General features: G+C 38.3%; 1 long non-coding RNA gene across 2 annotated transcripts; it reads left to right on the forward strand.

Annotated features, from left to right (window-relative positions):
• The first annotated feature begins 276 nt into the window (after nt 1-276).
• Nucleotides 277-16201, forward strand: LOC135450585 (uncharacterized). 2 transcript variants are annotated; one of them, XR_010441097.1, is made up of 4 exons: nt 277-392; nt 14822-14899; nt 15481-15581; nt 16083-16201. It is a non-coding gene; the product is annotated as an uncharacterized LOC135450585 (long non-coding RNA). The 2 variants fall into 2 exon arrangements; XR_010441098.1 differs by lacking the exon at nt 277-392 and adding an exon at nt 14365-14559.
• The last annotated feature ends 1358 nt before the right edge of the window (nt 16202-17559 follow it).

The raw sequence follows: 17559 nt of genomic DNA on the forward strand, positions 1-17559 counted from the left end.
ACTAATTTAATAATGCAGCAAAGTGACTCCCTCATCCTGTAGTTTTGTTGTTTACACTATAAATCCCCTAAATACTAGTGTAAATTTAGCTCTTTTTTCAGTAACTCTAGACTGATGGATTAATTCTTCAGCAAAAGCCATCCCCTGAGTGCTGTGGCAAATGTCCGTGCTAACTGGAAAGAGCCCTTTGGGACTTGCTCTCAGTACACCTGTCTCTCTCAGTTCAGAGAGCTCCAGGTTTTGGGGCCAGTTTTAACTAAGTGTTAAAATGTTTCAGGAAAGTGGAAACGAGTAGCACAAAGAAACAACGTTCTGGACTTGGCTGCTGAGTTAGATGACCCTCTGATACGTGCTGAAAGCATTTCTCGTGCATTCAAGAGGAGCAGCATAAGGTCGGACACTGGTGACACAGGTTGTGGTTCAACATTTCAGGTCCACTGATTAGTTTGTGGACTCTCTCTAGTGAAATATTCTACTTTTGTCTTCTGACTGTTCACAGTAGCACAACTAATACAAAAATTCAGATGTAGTGTGCAAATGTTCATGTGAGGGTCAGTGCTTCTGTTTGGATGCTCTGCTTGGCAGTGATGAATACAGTTCCAGGTGGGAACTGTGCTGCCCAGGTGGATGTGGGATGTCATGTGTCCTCTGTACCTCAGCAGTTGTCACAAACTTGCTAAAACCCTGTTCTATCGGTGTCTGTGAGTGATGCCTGCCCAGGAACAAGGCAGTCCAAGGACAAAACTCTGCAACCTGAGGGAAGAAAAGGTACTTGCAACCTCTCAAAAATGCACAGGAATGTGTTTCCTGATGGATGTGCACTGGGCATAGAAAAGCCTATGTGTAACAGTGTAATTCCTGTAGGAGTGTATGCTCCTCCAGTTTAGAGAGGTTTGTCTGCAGTACTCAGCTGCTCAGATCTGTCTGGACTTACTATACGAAACTGGAAGTTCCCTTTGCACTGTAAATGTGACCCTTGTTCAGCCTATGACATGTAATAGTCATCCATTATACTGCATTTCATTACGTTTCCTTACATACCTTCACACAACTCCCAGATTTCACTGGGTGGGTGATTTCCAAGAAGCCAGACAACTTTTCCTCAAGGCTTTTAATTCTCTTCACCATGTGAGTCCAAGCCAGCCTGCTTGGTGTTCACCTTCTGAACTAGGTAAGGAAACATTGCCATAGGGATTTTATAGAGTTATAACTTCTTACTGGTAATTTATTCATATTCAAATCCCTTTTGGGATATGTATGTAACAGAATCTTGCATTACATTATCTTACCTAATTTTTACACAAGACTCCAATCCCACTGGATGTTTCTCAAGACCTGAGACAAGTGCTTAGTGGAGTAATTATTGCCATAAGGGTTTTGCAGGGTTCATATTCAGTTTGGAAATTGCCTTTATACTGTATAGGCAGATAGGCAAGCTGAAAAATGCAGATTAAATATCAATTAACTTTGGATGCTTCTGAAATATCTGGCTTCAGAAATGCACAACACTTTTAGGAAGACTTTAAAGATTGAGACTGTGTTTAAGGAACTACTTAAGCATCAGTTGTTTAAACTGCGTGATGACTCTGAAACACAGGTTCATAAGCTTTATTTTCATCAACTTTTACATGAAGAATACAAAGAAAAGAAAATTACTTACTGAGAGGAGTACATAGCAAAAAAATCCCAAAACCAAACTCAATTTTAAACTTGGGGCTTCCTGTTCTTGTTACATCCTACCCTTCTTTTTGCAGATCGTTTTACTCCAACTGCATGTATGTTTAATATATTTGAAATATGCATGGTTGCCAAACTCTGTTTAGTAAACAGATGATAGTGAATGTTCTCCAGGATAACCTTGGTCAGGGGTGTAAGTTACCAATGCTGTAGATGAGGGTGGGTTTTCAGGTTGGCGCTAGCTTTTGCTGGACATTTTTTTCCCTGCCATATTTCAGATTTACGCTTCATGCAGTGGCACAGCTCTCAGTTGCACTACTGTTTCCATTTCTCCTCAGCATGAGGGAAACAACTCGAATCCTGGCTTGCAATCTGTCTCACTAATGCTTAAGCTGGTGTTCACTGCCCTAAGGGCTTGTAGGCAACCTAATTACATTCATTTCATAATTTCAAGTGATGGTATTTTGTAAACATTTTTAATGTATCATCATTAATATGCTAAGGAAAGAAATCTATTTTTGCCAAGAAAGAGGAAATAAATCTTCACTATCTCTTTAGTCCACTACTTTATGTTTAGAATAGAACACCTTTTCTGAAAAGCTGTTGGAGACATATGCTCCCATTATTATCTCACAGTGATTTATCACTAACTCTAAAATAAACATTATATCTAACTTAGCTGCTTGCTACTGCCCTTGCTACACTGTTTCAGAATATCTTAAAGACCCAGTATATAAACATTGATATAGATTTGTTAGGTTTGGGTTGTTTTTGCCTGTACTCTTTAAGTATTGTTACCACATGTAATTTTTTAAATTTTATTAAGCAAAAGGGAAAGAAACAAAAACAGAATTTCCAGCTGAAATCCTATCTAGAGAAGGCAAACTCATACATAGAAACCAGTGCTGAAATTTTCTTACTGGAAGGATCATGAGTTGAAAAATTTTGGTGTACCGGGGGAAACCCACTGAAATATAAGGTATGCTATATCCTACAGGCAGAGAGGATCTTTTCACCTATGTGTTTGGGGCTGGGTGAGTCTGTACAACCTTCAATAGCTTGAAAAAGGCATAGACTGTGATTTAAGTTGTAATTCTGCTGTCAGTAGCCCAGAATCTCTCTGTTTGTGAAATCAGCCATCTGTTTTCCACTTCCAGCATCTTTTGCAAGTAACAAATAACTCTGCTTCCAGCAGAGTTGAGAAGAAGGTGATTTCTTGTAGCCAAAAGATCATGGTGACCGAAGGCATAAGACAAGTGGAACTTGTAGCTCTCTGCCTAGCACAAGTTGCCTGCCTCTTGGTTAGCAAATCACAGGCTGCACCCACTTCAGAAGAACAACTCTATTAAATTATGGATATTTACTTGTATTTGAGATAAGAGTCCAGTGGTGCTCTCAGTATAAGGGCTGTTACTATGCCAGAGCTGGGTAAACCAAGAATAATTAGCTCCTAACCAACTTTGAATTGAGATTCAGGAAGAGAGTGTAACAAGGAAGAGGGTGAAGCTGGGGGAAGCTATACTTCTGTGGTTACATTTTAAAAGAGAAAGATGACTGGCAGCTACTGGAGTACTTCCTGGTGGCTAGCATTTTTAATTTTGGTTTTAAATGTTTGATCTATGTTGCAAATCTAGTTCTCATGCTCTGTACAGAATGAGAGATCAATTAAGGAGTTTGGCCACAGGATGCATCATTGCTCCAACTTAAAAAATGAGGCAAAAGAGGGAGGAAGGTCACCACTCATCCCTTTGTTACTGTACCATTTTCTCCTTTGTTTTGGCAATCGTTGTTAACAGCTATGTGAGGAAAGCTAGGCAAGCTGAAGCATTTCTGCTTTTTCACTGAAAACTTCACCTAGTGTCAGTAATTCTTCCTTTCAGCCTTTCTGTTCAATGTCTTGGGCGATGGATTAAGCCTGAACATTTAGGATATTTGTCTGCCTTTTGAAAAGGCTGGTTTAGGCTTATAAAGGTCTTTCACTGCAGGAAACATACTGACCTGTGCTGTTCTCTGCTCCAAGTTTGTTCTGAGGTTATGCAGTGGCAAAGCTGTTCCGCAGATATTCTGGGATGGTTATTTGAAAAAAATAACAAATAATTGCCATTGGGTATAAAACTCTGATTGAGTGCAGGGGAGACTACTGCTTTAGGATTATTAGAATAGCACTTCATGGTTTTAAAGCATTGAGAAGAATTGCCTTTTTCTCATGTTTAAACTGATGTATGCAAATTCAAAGCCTGAAGGATTGGCTATCGGTATTTATGAGATACAGTGTAAGTAATGCTGTGAGGTCCTAGAACAATGTTGCTTCTTACCCTGTGGAAGCAAGTCCTGCGTTGCATATCTTTTTACTTTAAATGTTTCCTATTTTTCAACATCATCTCTCTAGTTATTTGATCTGGTTGGTCTTTAGTATAAAATATAAGCAGCACAGAATACCACAGTGATTTTTTTCTGGCAAAAATGCATGTAGTCTCCTAGAATACAGGAGCTGAGGTTAAAAATACTTAGTATGTGGCAGTGCAAGGTGGGGATTTGGGAGTTTAAGACACTCTAATTATTCGCTAGACTGGTATGCTGCTGTCATCTTCACCAATTCAGAATAACACTTGGAAAAAACAAGTGACCCTCGCTATCATACATAATGTGGCAGCTTAATTGGCAAGAAGAGGGTGAAAAGTAGGCTAGGAAAACCCTTTGAGACTGATGGAGCATATTTCAGTGGCTTCATCTAGACAATGTCCCCCAGGTGATTGAAAACAGCAAATATTTCATCAGGAAAAAAATATAAAGGTGCTTCAACCTCAAAACCCCAAACATATTATTACAACCTCTTTTTTTTCTAGAAGCCTTTAATACCCTACATATCTAGAGGAAAAGTAGAAGAAAATTATTACTTTTAATACCCATAAATTACAGTGGTAATGTACCTAAAGATATCTTGCATTTGCAGAGAGGTTTCACTCAGCTAGGCTCAGTGACCATGAAATTCAGGGTACTTCAGTGTTATTTCTGTTCTGGATGTAAGGTGTGTGCTAACCCGCACAAAAATGAAAGCAAATATGTGTTACAACTGGAAATCTATCATGAACCATTAGGCTCACAAAAGCTCACACTTCTTCAATGTCTAGTTTACAGGCAGATTCTATAATGAATCTTTTAAGTATAAATAATGAAGGGGACAAATCACAAAGTAAATGAAAACTTTTTTGTTGTTGTTATGACTTTCTAGACAGCACAATAAAATTACAGAGAAAGGAACTTATGGAATTTCCTGCACAAGCACCCTGATTCTGTTAAATACATATTTAAATAAATAGTCAACTTTAAATATAATTTTAAACAAAATTCATGGGTCCATTATTAGAAGAGGTATGTGTCTCCACATCAATAATATGTTAATCATACATATTTTTCAGTCATATTTTCTGTCAAAAAAGACACCATTATGTGATTTTGCTTCTTTAACATTACTTTGCTTCTTTAACATTACTAACATGTACCATGGCAACTACAATAAGCAACTGATTTGACCCAACAAAACACATGGGAAAATGGAAAACACTGTCATGTCATTACCTGTGCAGGTAGTGGACATTGTTGCCATTGAAGGTGCCATGTTCATATGAGCAGACTTGGAATAATCCAGACTTTCTAGTGCACTAGAAAGTCTGGATTAACTTGGGTACAGCTTTAAATCACTTAATCATGTTTGAAATGGAAATGTGTTAGCTAGTTGTTAATTGCCAGTTAAAATAACCCCTAATTTTAGTTTTAGCAGCAACTAAAAATATTTGAGGGTAATAGTGGTAATCCCAGTTTTCTGGACTGAGTGTTTTCATCCCAAGATCACACATGCACATATAAGCTCATGTGTGCAGAGGGAAGGTGTTGAGTGGCTGGATGGGCTGGAGTATCTTCATGGTTTAAGACGTTCACAGATGTTCTGAGCATAGATGTTGTTTATGCTTCTGGAAAAAGAAAAAAATATTTCAAATATAAAATAGGAATTTTGTCTGATACTGAAGTCCAGATATTTAAAAGCACCACACTGAGTGCTGAAATTCAATCAGGGACATTATATTTATATTTTACTGGTTGTCTGATACCTACAGCTTTGACCTGAAAGTAAACAGTGTCATTATAATGGGCCGTACATGATGAGAGATGTCTCTTTCCAGCCTTATTTCTTCTAGCAATTCTCAAGGCTGATAAAATTTTCATTCCTGAATCAAGTAAGTAAATAAAAAGTAGAAGGGAATGTTTCAATTACACAAGCCTGTCAACCTATACAAAGGACTAAACATTTCTTAAATTGACTGCCATGTGTTATGTTAATTAGTCATTGCCAGAGAATGAATGAAGGGCCCCTTTAGCAGGCAGGTGCATGTGAGATGATGTTAAAGGAATATATATGCACAAAGCCTCAAATCTAACCATCTTATTTGCAATCTGTTATCGAGCTAGGATTTAGTTCAACATCTTGAAGATGTACAAAATCTCTTGTAGAGGAAGCACTGGCCGTTAAGTAATTGGCAGTAGTGCTTCTCATTAGAATAGCCTCTCATCTGAGGTGCCAAATGTGCCCTGTGTTGAGCTGTTCAATAATCAGCAACCAATCGTTCCTCTTCTCACATCACTCAGCATGACAAATCAGTGATATTAACCACATGGGTTAAGGCAAATGCCAGTCATTGTTTACATCTCAGGTTAGCCAGTTCTCTTTCAATCAATACAATGTCTCTAAAAATACAATACAAATAGACTGGTGGTGTAGTCTTCATAAAAAATCACATGACTTCCCCACATTTCAAAAACAAAACAATAAATTGTAGAAATTCAATGCAAATGGTGGTATGAAACTGGCTATATTTAACTTGAAGGATATAGGGACTGTAACCCTGCAAGGAACTGGTTGCTGCATTTGCCAATACCCAGGCTGTAGGAGATACCAAAATCTAATTTCAGAGTAACACAGTTTAAAAAGCCCAAGTGGAGGAAGCCCATTAGCTTTTCTCACAGAGTCAGCTTGTCAGTAGTACATTTACTCAGACAATGTCCAAGCCCTTCTCCAAAGCAATTGGAGTTAAAAGATGAGAAGCCTGAGGTGTTCTTTCTTGCATTTGTTGCTTCCCCTTGGTTGGCAGTGGATTTCAAACACTGTTGCACATCTTGTATTTGGTTTAGTTAAGTTCAAGCTCACAGCCTTCCCTACTCTTTACCGAGCTGAATAATTTGTGCGTTGTATCAGTGTAATCTGTGCCTTTTATCACCTGTGGTCAAAGATCACTGATAAATAAGGAAAGCAATAGAATTTGTAATTCAAGCAGTACTGTCTGCTGCCTTACTGTGCCAGCATTAGCCATGAGGGCAAGCGTCTGTTCGCTCTTATCCACAGCATATTGCTGATCATCCCTCAGTTCTGGCATGGAACAGCGCCGTGCTTTCCACTCTTTCACTTCCTGACTTCAGCAACAGCATCTCATAGAAATGCAGCAATGAATCATTGACTGAAGTATTTACTTGTCAACAATGAAATCCCATACTCTTCTTATCTCATCACTAGTTTTGTAAGCAGTAGTGATGGAAATCCACAAAGTACTGCAACTATCCCAAATTTAAAATGCAGATAAATATGCTTGTGTATGAATACCAAATCCTGCTGATTCTGTCAGTTTGGAAAGAGCTGCAGGCTAAGTGGAGCAGGGTGATGTGCTCTGAAGTTAACTGAAAGGACGTGAATCATAATTCTAAAGAGAGAGGCTGGAGAGAAGAACAAGGAAAAGCAGCCAGTAATACTGGAAATTTCTTGAGTTCTCTGTTCCAAAACAATATGTAAGATCTGACAAAGAGGCATTCCTCCTGTTCTGCACATGATGTTTTTCATCTGCTGGGTCTTGTCCCTGCAGCCAAGGACACAGTAACATTTCAGCTCACCTACTTCAATCCCCAGGTGTCCACTTTTAGCCCAAGTCCAGCAACGGGTTACCTTCTGAAATGGCATCATTTTTTCTCCAGCTTTGCTTTCACTGGTAACAATAACACAAGAGCAAGAGAGGGCTCCTTGAGTAGTGCCTGCCATGGGGTCTCGCTGCAAGGCTGAGCAGTGACACAGCACTGGTTACCTGGTGGTGATCTCTCAGTGTGGCACCTTGTTTCTCTCTGTTTGCTCCCTCCCCTCTCTTATTCCCCCCATAATGTATAAACACAGTCACTTGATTTAAAAAGATTTTATAACATTGACTTTTGTCTGATTTTTGACTTTATTTCCAGTTTCATTTCTGGTGCACAAAGATTTTGTTACACTGCTTTTGGTTACTCTCTCTACATAAAGGGAGGAAAAATCTATATACCACATATAAGTATGTATTTCTTATTTCTGTTAAGTAGTATAGACACTGGAGAAAATATAAGGCAGAATGTGATGCTCAAAAAATCCATGCAGGGGCCATTATTAAAAGTACATTCATCCAGAATGACAATGGTCTCCCTGGGCATAACTCCCTTGTGCAGTAAACGAAGCAGCACTCTGGGAAAATGCAATGCTGAGGGAATTTTTTTGCTTATGATGGGAATAACATAAGAAATATGTTCTGAGATGATCAGGATAGCTATTACTGTGCCGTGGCAAGCTTGGGCCTTTAAATGTCTAGCCATTTTTCTTTTTTTAATGGCTCATTTTATATACGGTTCGTCATTGTACCACTGACCTTTTCTCTTCTGACTTGCGCTGATGACATCATGGAAATGACAAGATTACCAGGAGTGGTGGAAATAGGTGCTTATCACTGTACAAATTAGCAAAGAGCTGGCAGCAACAGGAACATGATAGGCTGCTACGTCTGCTCTGGTGAGGATGAGAAAACCACGTCTCGACCATCTAAAACTGGCAGTCGGAATTCAGCTGGGGACAAAAGTTCCTCTTTGTCCAAGAGCTTCTTCCAATGTGGGAATATCCAGATGAAAATTTGTGATTGTCATCTATTACAATATGGAGTTAAGCTATTTTTCAGCTTCAATAAATAAATAGCACAGTTGCTTACCTATAATCTCCTATTTTAAATGTGGAGCATTTTTTAATGCTCCACATTTAAAATAGGAGATTATTGATAAGCAATTGTTGTATTAAGCATATTTTCTGGGCAGGATTTCAATAATTGCCTCCACATAAGAACCTCCCCACTCATTTTAATTCCCTTATTCAGTTTTACAGTTACAGTAAGCACTGCTATGCTTTAACTGTATTTCACTGTGGTTTTAAAGTCTTCAAGAATATAGGCTTCTTATGCTATCATTTAAAATGCATTGATATTCCCAAGATGTTAGTCTTGACTCAGTACATTATTATCATTAGGCTTGTAGCAAAGCTTTATATTAGTAGGTTCATACTCATGGTAAAAGTCTGAGTATCATATTGAACTGGGACCCTGGAAACATGACTGTTGATTTACTAGGATAGTAAATAGCTGCAGAGTGAATAAAATAGTTAAACAGATGTCAGCTAGGTAAGAGGATCACTTAGAACCAAATACTTGTATAATCACACTCTGGTATGATGGGAATGAAAAGAATATTTTAAATAGTGTTACCTAGGTGATCTGCTGTTCTAGCAGACCTCCTGTGGCATCTGTCCCTGTCGCCACCATCCCCCCCAAAGAACCAAACAGAAGACAATAAAAACAAAAGTGGATGCTGTTTTCTGTTTACAAATTTGTTTTTCTGTGCATTATCAGACATTGCAGGTAACTATGGAATAGATGAGGTGAGGATTAGACTGCACTAGGTCATTCCAAGGCCGCTCAGGTGCGGCCAGTATTGACAGTGTTGTGATGACTGCAGGAATAAAAGGAGATTCCAGTTTTCTCAATAGCAGTTGTTTGTGGTGGTCTCAGCATCTGCTGAGAATATTTGCTTTTTATCATCCACAAACTGGTAAATGCTTCCATAAGAAATGCTCAAGACCCAGACTAAGAGAGGAAGTGAAACCACAATCAAATATACAGGGAAAAAATATTTTCCTGGGAAAGTCACAATGAAGTAATAAGAAATGTCCTTCGATAGTCTTTGTGATTTTAAGGGAAGTAATTGCTGTATCTTCTGCCTTTGCTTTGTCAGAACTTCCTGTACAATCCTTCTGTCCTGTGCTTGCGCTGCTCCTGTGGATCCTGCATGTGATGTTAGTGAGATTGAATTGTAGAGCACCAGGCTGTCCTGGGTAGCCTGGTGCTCTACAATTTTGTCCACAGAAAAAGCTGTCAGAACAGCACCTGTTTCCCTAACTGCAGGCATTCTGGTACTTTATCTGTGGGTGCATAGCTGGAGGCTGCACTAGATCTCTTTGCTCTTGTGGTTTGGTAATTGCAGCAGCAGGTAGCTTTGGCAGCATTTCATATCCATAATTGTCTCCATGAGTGTCTCTCAGTGGAGTGGATGTGCTCATTTCTATCCATGATTCTTTTATCCTAATTGAATAACTGCAGCTCACTAGTGTCCAGCATTCATGACTCAAACTACAGACTGGGCGATGTCTTTCACACTACTATGCCATGTCATGGTTTTCCCACTGCTTTTAGGTCTCCCTGTGAATAGCAAAAGCAACCTATGGGCTCCTTGCCTGGATTGTCACCTCCCTGGAAAGTGGCTCTGTGTAGCTACTCAAATTAATTAGGATACACAGGAAGGGAGAGAGCAAGGTTCGGGGAGTGATACCAGCTTTAATGTAGGCAGGCTCATCTTCCTCTGCAGTCAGTGAAATGGTCTCCTCCATAAACAGCTCCTGTTTTTCAAAATATTGACTATGCCAGGCATCACAATTCCCCTTGAGTTTTCATTTTTTTTAGCAGACATCTAAAACTTGGCTAGCTATGACTATGTGAACAACAATGAATATCAGCAGTCTTAGCTCAAACAAGGAACTAAAAATCATCAGATTACTGCAGTTAAATGCAAGGTAATCCTCAAATTCATCAATACATGAAAGTCAGTAACTTTGAGAAAATCTGTCCAAGTTCCTGGCCCACTCACAACTTTCTGAACTCAGACAAATACACTGTTGGTTAAAGTGCTTAGAATGGCCCATGTGTAAAGCGTAATGTAGAGCCTTTCATTCTGTATGTGACAGGAGATGCTTCCGTTTGGACTCTTCATTTGTCTCAGAGAAGTGTGGGTGTGAGTCTCTTCCCATCATACTCCATACAAGCAGTCCCTACAGACTTGCTTCCCAGGATAGCATTAGGCTTTTGGAGATCCCTCAGTGTATTTATTTCTTGTAAAGATCTATTGCATTGTCAGCACTTAGCACCAGATAATAATTCTGGAGCCAGACGCTCCCATCACTGGCCACAAGTCACTTCTATTGATTTCAAGTACAATGCTGCTTTTATCTCCTTTCCATGCAGGAAGGAGTGTGGTTGGGCCACCCTCACTGTGTGCATTGTAGGAGTAACACAAGAAACACATTGGAGGAACTCTTAGATAGAGGCAATGCTGCTTTACCTTAATTTCTAGAATGGGGCACATAAAAAGAAGGAATTTTATTTTTTCTTTGAAAGTGAGATATTAATTCCAGTCAAATTATGGGAGTATTGTTGCTGCCTTCCATATACATGGGATATGATAAATTTTCTTCTTCAATTTGTAAGTCTTTTTAGCAGCTGGTTAATGGTTACCACTCTTTATAAGTGGCAAGAAACAAAAAGTTGTATCTTAACCCCAAACTAACTGTATAAAAACCAGACCATTTCAGTGAAGAAGATTCTCTTTGAGAAGTCTAGTTTGACAGGTTCCTTAACCATAATCAGAAGAATGAGAAAAAATGTACATGGAGTGAGCACAGGTACCATGTTACCTCATGAGTGAGTGAGGAGGATGCACCTCAGAAATTAGCATGGAATCAGTCTGAATTGGAATCAATCTGAATGACTAATGGTGGGGAAGAGGGGTTAGAAGGGAATCTTCATCTATACACATTACCAAAAAAGGCTGTTATTTAGGCACCAGTAGAATCTGAAGTTACAGACAGGCATTAGACGTGGCTGCTCACAGCAGGACCCAGGTGCCAAGCTAGAAAGGATATGTAATGCTCCCCATAGCAGCATCTGGCTTTTTGGCAGAGCCTACACACTTGGGCATTGATGACTCTGGATTTGCTTTGTAGTCTCTCAAACAGTTGCATTGCAGTGGCTCTGGGCAAAACTGCAGAACCTTTTCCTCCACAGCACATCATTTCACATAGCATTTCACAAAAGAATTACCACTGAAAATGAACATAGTCTGTGCAATTAGTCTGATAATTAAGACTTAAGTACTGGACAGAGATCAAAGTGCTTGTAATCTGCAATAAAGTTCCTAGAGTTGTAAGGATTTTCAAAATGTTAGCTCGTGCTTTATTGCACCTTCCATTTATTGTGTACCCATGATAGCAGCAAACACATTTTCCCAGTGGATATCAGCATGTATAACTGCAACACCTGTTACTACAGAAGCCTGGTATTTCTCACAATATGATTACTCTGTCAACGACTGCCATAAAAGGTGGCATCTGTATTCATCAAAAAGAGTTATCAATAAATGTAAAGCCATACCACAATTAGAGATCTCCAAGGAAGAACAAATCCAACCAAAAAAAAAGTCAGTGACAGTATTTAATTACTAAGATTGTTAATCAGTAAAATGCCTTCATAACTTTTAATTAAATTTTTATTTGAACTGGATGTTTAGAAAATCTGATTCTTTGTTTTTGTTTCATTTAACAGTTGCACTACTAAAGTACTGGTGGCATCTGTGAACAGCCTTCCTCGAGGGGACACTTTATGTCTGTAACTGCATTTTGTCACCTACAGAGGGTGTTAAGAATCTTGTTAAAAATAAGGGAAATAGTTAGGAGACATCTCACTGTAGCCATTATTATAGTGCAAATTACCAGGTAGAGTAATCCAGAAGCTGTCAGGAAAGGTTAGTAAGAAACAGTGTCAGGAAATCAACTATACAGCAATCCATCATGGCCTAACACTAGCTCTAAACTGAAAGCTTTTCAAAGGCATTGTTTTATGAAGTAAGGGACATTATTTTTTTTTACAGCATTGAATAAAGATAACTAGGAAAGTGGTTCTCTCATGAAAGATATAAAGACATAATGATGAAAAATGTCAATTATTTTATTGCACAAATCTGCAGGCAAGGTAAAAACCAGAGAGAGGTAGCTACAATTGAAGGGGGCCATTGTAATATAATACCTTACTTTTATTTTCATTTTAATTTAGAAATATGCTGTCTGATTTTTGCAATCTTTATTCAGACAACAAATGACAAGCTTTCTAGATTACCAGTTCAGTCCTTAGAGGCTCTGTAAGATGTCATGAAAATACAAAATTTGCCTTTCAGGAAGTTTTTACAAGTGCAGTCTTGATACTGATTATAACACAGATTGCCATTGTTCTGTTAAGGTGTATTAGCATCCCCAGGGCTCTAAAATAGCTTTATAGTACTTAAGAAGCAGAACTCTGTCAGAAAAGATGACCAAAAACCTGTCTTTATATTCCATATGAAAATGTCTCAAGAAGTACCAGTTACCAGGGATTGCACTGGCATTAAAAAATACGAAAATGTTAAGAGACAGTTGTCTCAGATTGAAGGCATCCCATAAGTTTAAGTGATAGCTGGAAGGGCTGTGAAGATGATAAACAGAAATAGTAATGAGCAGAAGTCTGTATAAGATGGCAAGTTCAATCATACCACAGTTTACTGGAGTCTCTGAGAGCTCTTGGTGTGCTATACACCCCAATGAAAAACCATGGAGAAGAATAATGCAATTAGGAATTAAGAATTTTTTAATGGGGCTGACTGATGTTTAGATGGCAGAAAGTTTAATTACAAGCAGAAACTCACATCAAGTTTGCATTGCTACTAAAGGTTATATTTATATCCAGCCTCGATGTGCTACCAAGGGCTAGTCTTCATTTGCAATGTTTGTGATATTTTCTGAAGACTTGTCAGAATGGAGCACTCACTTCTCATGGGTATAAAAATACTCTTATGAACAGATAATAGCATCAATCACTTTTAGTATTTGAATGTCAGATATATATGAAAACCCTGCTAACTACCTCCAATAAAGAACTTCAAAAATTGCTCCTCAAAATACATATACATGTATTTTAATTCACAGGAGAACAGATTAAGAGAACTCTCCTTCCATGACACATTGGATGAGAATCTGTCTTGTTGCAATGCTAAAAATTCGCAATCCATCAACTAAATGCAGATGCAGGGCACCATCTCGTATTTCCTTGTCAGATAAATTATGCCTTATATCAAAGACCACACAGATTCCTACTTAACAAAACAGGAGTATGTTTGGACATATCATAAATATGAAATATGAAAGAAAGCAAAATAAGACAGTCAATAAAATGCAAGATTTGTAAGTCAGATAGCATATACCTTAGAAATAATGTTACCAATACTCAGAATCTGTGATTAAAGAAATATTCATAATCTGTCACTAATTTTCCACAGAGATTGAAATTTTTTATAATACTAACCTGAAAATGTCTGAGGGAAATTAAAAGAAGAAAAATAGCAGATGAAATGTACATTTTTCTATATTTGCATATATATATATATATATATATATATAAAGGTATTTCCCTTTATTTCTCTCTTTTTCTCAATTAACAGCTAAGCTGGGAAAAGGATTCATGTTGTCCAAGGACAAGTTGGAAGATATGCTATTATTGAGAATAGTCAAATATAAAACCATAAACAGAAATTGCCTGCAGCTGTCATAATAACTGTCTGGGCAATAAAATGGTAGCTAAAATTCAATACAAGATGGTAAAGTGTATGAAGAAATCAGCTCTAAGCAAACTACTGCCACTCAAGGTAGGCATCTTGGATTGAGTTGCTTCATAACATCAAGAACTTGGTATTCCTTAGTTTTCATTAAGCAAACTCTGCCAAGAATAATTTGGAAAGGACTTTCAAAGAAAATACTGAACTGATTAGACTTCTGATGTCCTTGTCTTGGATATAGCTTATTGTTCTGGTCAGAGTATAATAAAAATTTACAGCAGAACTGATATCTAATCAACATAAAGCTACATTAATAATATGTAATGGTTCTCATTTTGTTTCCATGTATTAGGAGCTCTGCATACTGAAGCAGCTTCCACAGATGAAGACTCTAAAGACGCTCTGGCTAAACCAGAAAACCAGTTGCAGGGTAAGAATTCTAAAATATTTATATAATTAGGTAATTATTTTTTTAGTAGTTTAATAATATGCTGTACTTTATGGACAATTGGCTCCTGTCAATTGACTTTCAGACTCATATTGCAAACAAATTATCATATTCCTTTTCTTCTGATTAAAAATGAAGTTTTGTGGTATATAACTGAACAACAGCTCATTCAGCCAAACCAACCAACATCTTCAAAATCTCTTATTTAATCTTTGAATAGGCAGACATACTCATTCTCTAGGAGCTCACATTTATCAGCAATGATCACAAGCTCTCATTAATCCTTCATCAACCCTGCATTCATCTGTAGTACCTGGCCCCCTGCGTAAAAGAGGCAGTAGAAATTCACCTCACGGTCCATGCATCAAGCTTCTGAGTTCTTGGCAAGGTAGCCTGTCTCTTCAGACTGACATTAAACTTGATATAAAATCTTCAGATGAAGATGAATCTTCCATGTGGAAATAGTTCCAGTGTTTAAGTACCTTTTGCACTTTATTCTTGCTTTATGCTTCACTGTCTTTTCTTCAGTCATTGGATGTTCCTATACTTGTGTCTGTTTATAGGTATCACATCTTCATCTGTAGATAATTATGGACCATGATCAAATTATATCTTAATTAACTGAACTGAACAGACTCAGCTTATTACAAAACTCTACAGAAAGGTAGGTTCCCACTTTCAGGGATTTTTTTGCTCAGAGTTTTTCTGATATGTCACCATATTTCCTAATGGTGGGTACATCCCATGCCAAACATGCTGCCTCAGAAATATATTTGATGTCACATGCATCGCTATTATTACCAATGTCCACGTTTTTCCCAGAATTTCCATCTACATCTTGAAGAACCACGTTAGGTCTCTCTTTGTCCTTCTGTGACATCTCTTCATTGATGGCTTTTCATCAATGACTTGCAAATATTCACAGCTCCTACTTTCCAAACATTGTTTTCTGTCCTTCTAACAACTGGTGCATCACCCACAGATCTTCTTTATTTTCTTTGTTTCACTCTTCTATTACTCCTATACTCAGAAAATAATATATGAAAAAAAACCCCTTTCTGAAAATTAAAATAAACCAATATGTGAATGTATGATATCTGCCCTAAGTTGTTGAAATGCAATCACAATTTCTGTCTCTCTTCACCACTACAATAATATCTTCTAGTTGAGAAGGAAGTGTGATACAAGGAACCTACCATGGGATGGAAAAAATACTTTGTTTCTTGATTACACTGTGAACCTTTTCTGTTTTGACAATTTCCCTCACATTTCATCCTAAGCAGGTGAGCAAGTACAGCATACATTTATTTTCAAACACAAAAGAAGCTTATGAATTGTGCTAGTGATAGGGGTGGTGGGAACAGAAAGGAGATGGCAATCCATGACTTAGGTTCATTAATCAAAACTGTTTTAGCTCCTGTCCATGAGATCTTGCAGGTGTCTTTGGGCAACCTGACCTGGCTTAACTATAAAGGTCTTGTAAGAAATGGGTGATTATTTTTTCCCTAATTTGAGATCAAATAGCAGTGATAAGGATTTTACCAGCTTTGGATAATATTATTAAATTAATAGCAATAATATCATGTCTCATTTTCATGAAAGTGAAAGAATGAAATTGGCTAAATTGTTCAACACTGTGTTCCACCATCCTGGTATTTTCAAGCATATAAAGGTAAAATTTTTTTTTGTGTGAGAGGCAGCAATATATGGTGGAGATGAAAGTGGTGTGTATATGGATATATAACTTCCAATTTAGTTTATGGTATAATGCACATGTACAATTTTAGGAGCTGTCTGTCTGCTGTTTGGTCAGCTGCAGCCGATTGCAGGAAGGAGGGAAGCACCATGTTCCTTCCCAAGGCTTCATTTCTGCTCTCACTTTATTCTGGAGTCACAGCCCTTCAGCTGACAGTGAGAGGTGCTCTTCCTCTGTGGGGAAAAGTATGACTGAGATCTTAAGAACCTTATTGTGACTCAGTGAAAGATCCATCTGATCAGCTGCAAGCAAAGTTAAGCTGCTAAAGAGAACATAAGAAACTTTTCCCTGGCTATGTAAAAGATCACTTTAGGTAATATCAGCTCCTGTACTCAGCCACTGCCAGTAAAGCTCTAAAAGCATTTTCTCCCTCTCCATCTTGTGACCATTCCAACCAGAGGAAACATGAATGTAAGCTATATATATATATTACATGCTCACAGCTATTCAGGAAAGATGAGAAGCTGAAGGCCATGGCAAAACCCTCACCATGTTTTACCTGTCACTCCTGTTAAGAAAAACCTCTCCCAGTCATGAGGCTGTGGGAGGCTTTAAGGATCGTACAGAGGGTCAGAATGGAGACTGTAACACTTGGGGGGACATGTGTACAGCTTTTGGTTTTAATACAGAATTGTACCCCTAAGTACCAGTCACCAGTCCTCATTTGTGCAGTAGAACAAAGCCCTTTGCTAATGCCAGGGTGGCTCAGTGGGCACCCAGGCACCCCACCAGTCATGGCTGCAGCCATGGCAGCCTGTCTGGGACCTGAGGGCTGGGACAGAAGGTGCCCGGGGTGTGGCTCTATGGCTCTTCCATGGATTTATCAGGGGGAAGGTATTAAGACCTGCATGTGTCTGTAATGGCCATAGCCAGACCCAAAGGAATC

This window comes from Zonotrichia leucophrys, chromosome 7 (genome assembly GCF_028769735.1).
Source record: "Zonotrichia leucophrys gambelii isolate GWCS_2022_RI chromosome 7, RI_Zleu_2.0, whole genome shotgun sequence".
In the NCBI taxonomy this organism is placed as follows: domain Eukaryota; kingdom Metazoa; phylum Chordata; class Aves; order Passeriformes; family Passerellidae; genus Zonotrichia; species Zonotrichia leucophrys.